This window comes from Penaeus monodon, chromosome 11 (assembly GCF_015228065.2).
Source record: "Penaeus monodon isolate SGIC_2016 chromosome 11, NSTDA_Pmon_1, whole genome shotgun sequence".
Lineage (NCBI taxonomy): Eukaryota > Metazoa > Arthropoda > Malacostraca > Decapoda > Penaeidae > Penaeus > Penaeus monodon.
In genome coordinates this window covers 28,750,388-28,753,272 of record NC_051396.1, presented here as the reverse complement: position 1 = coordinate 28,753,272, position 2,885 = coordinate 28,750,388, and positions in this window count along the sequence as shown.

Below are 2,885 nucleotides of genomic sequence, written 5' to 3'. Positions count from 1 at the left end.
TTTCTTTCTATCTATCTATCTATCTATCTATCTATCTATCTATTTCTCTCTCTCTCTCTCTCTCTCTCTCTTAATAGCAGAGAGAGTAAGAAAAGGGGAAGAAGGAGAGAGGGAGAAGAGTAATAGAAGAAATGGGAAGGAAAATTGAGAGAGGAAGAAAAAAGGAAAGGGAGAGAGGTAACGTGAGGAGATGAGAGTGAGGTGAAGGGAAGGAGAAAGAGATAATGAAAGGGAGGGGAAGAGGGAGAAGACGATGAAAAGAGTGAAAGGGGGAGACGAGAGAAAGAAAGAGATGGAAATGAAAAAGGGACAGGGGAAGAGGTAAAGCGGGGAAGATAAATTGGAGGAAAAGAATAGGAGGGATTGGGAGGGAAAGACAAGAAGGGGAGAGAAAGGATGTATGAGAGGAATATAGAGAAAGGAGGGAGAGAGAAGGGGGAGATGGGAAAAGGAAAAAGGGAGGGAAAGGAGAAGAGAAAGATGACAAGAAGGGGAGGAGAGAGAGACAGAGAGAGAAGGGGAGATGGGAAAATGACAAAGGGAGAGAAGGAAGGAGAGAGAGAAGTCAAGAAGAGAGCGAGAAAAAGGAAGGAGAAAGAGAGAGAAGGGGGAGATGAGGAAAGGCAAACGAGAGAGAAGAAAAGGAGAGAAAGAGAGAAAGAGGACGAGAAGGGGGAAGGAGAGAGAGAAAAAAGGGGGAGAAGGAAGGAGAGAGAGAGAGAGAGAGAGAGAGAGAGAGAGAGAGAGAGAGAGAGAGAGAGAGAGAGAGAGAGAGAGAGAGAGAGAGAGAGAGAGAGAGAGAGAGAGAGAGAGAGAGAGAGAGAGAGGCCGAGAAGGTGAGAAGAGAGAGAAAGAGAAGAGGGAGATGGGAAAATGGAAAAAAGGGAGAGAAGGAAGAAGAGAGAGAGAGAGAGAGAGGACGAGAAGGGGAAGGAGAGAGAGAGGGCCATTGGCACAGCGTCTGCCTCTAGCCGGAAGTTGGGCGTGACTGTTTACATTCCACCTGGCTATGACGGAGCTAATATTGGAACTGTTGCTGGCCCTGATGGCTACCCCCCCCTCCCCTTTCGCTCCCCCCACTCCCACCAACCAACCCAACGCCCCCCTACGCCTTCTCAGCTCCCCCCCATCCCCCCACCCCCCTCCGCCCAAATGCCCCACCCAACGCGCTAACTCTGCTTACATGCCCCTTCAAGCAACACCTCTTCCTTCCCTTCGCCCCTTTTTAGAGATGGAAAGGGAGGGAGAGATGAAAGGGGAGGTGGGAGAAAGAGAGAGAGAGAGAGAGAGAGAGAGAGGGAGGGAGGGGAGGAGGGAGGGAGGGAGGGAGGGAGAGAGAGAGGGAGGGAGGGAGAAAGAGGGGGGAGGGAGGGAGGGAGAAAGGAGAAAGAGAGAGAGAGGGGGGAGGGGGGGAGGGAGGGAGAGAGAGAGAGAGAGAGAGAGAGAGAGGGAGGGAGGGAGGGAGAGAGAGAGAGAGAAAGAGAGAGAGGGAGTGAGAGAGAGGAGTGAGAGAGAGGGAGAGAGAGGGAGAGACAGACAGACAGACAGACACACACACACACACACACACACACACACACACACACACACACACACACACACACACACACACACACACACACACACAGAGTAAGAGAATAAAAGAGACAGAGAGAGAGAGAGAGAGAGAGAGAGAGAGAGGGGGGGGGGGAGAAAGACAGAGAGAGGGAGATAGGGAGGGAAGGAGAGAGAGGGGGGAGAAAGAGAGAGAGAGGGAGGGAGCGGGAGAGAGAGAGAAAGAGAGAGAGAGAGAGAGAGAGAGAGAGAGAGAGAGAGAGAGAGAGAGAGAGAGAGAGAGAGAGAGAGAGAGAGAGAGAGAGAGAATGAGAGAGAGAGAGAGAGAGAATAAAAGAGACCAAAGAAAATGTAGAGAGAAGAAAATAAAAAACGATGCTCACCGACCTTATGAATAAACTTTTGAAAGAGAGAAATTCCAAAAAAAAAAACTAACCGACCCCAAATTACACCCTCCCCCCCCCCCGGAAAAAAAATATATAAGGGGGAAGAGGGGAAGGGGGGAAGAGGGAAGGGGGAAGAGGGAAGGGGAAGAGGGGAAGGGGGAAGAGGGAAGGGGGAAGAGGGGAAGGGGGGAACGCGATCAAACCTGAATATTACGATTTACTCCACAGGAAAATAACGAATAAACGACCTGATTTAACCTCCCTGACGCTAGGCGGACACTGCGCTGTCAGCTCAGTTGATGTTCCTGACGCCTGGAGCTGACAGTTAGGGGAAAAGGGGGAGGGGGAAGGGGGGAAGGGGGGAAGAGGGGAAGGGGGAAGAGGGGAAGGGGGGAAGAGGGGAAGTGGGGAAGGGGGAAGAGGGAAGGGGGAAGAGGGGGAAGGGGGGAACGCGATCAAACCTGAATATTACGATTTACTCCACAGGAAAATAACGAATAAACGACCTGATTTAACCTCCCTGACGCTAGGCGGACACTGCGCTGTCATGCTCAGTTGATGTTCCTAGCCTGAGCTGACAGTTAGGGGAAAAGGGGGAGGGGGAAGGGGGGAAGGTGGGAAAGAGGGGAAGGGGGAAAGAGGGAAGGTGGGAAGGGGAAGTGGGACGAGGGAAGGGGGGAAAGGGGAAGGGGGAAGAGGGAACGGGGGAAGGGAGGAGAGGGGAAGGTGGAAGAGGGGAAGTGGGAAGGGGGAGAGGGAAGGGGGAAGAGGGGAAGGGGAAGAGGGAAGGGGGGGGAGAGGGGAAGGGGGAAGAGGGAAGGGGGAAGGGAGAGGGGAAGGGGAAGAGGGAAGGGGGAAGGGGGGGAGAGGGAAGGGGAAGAGGGGAAGGGGGAAGGGGGGAAGAGGGAGAGGGGAAGAGGGGAAAGGGGAAGGGGGGAAGAGGGG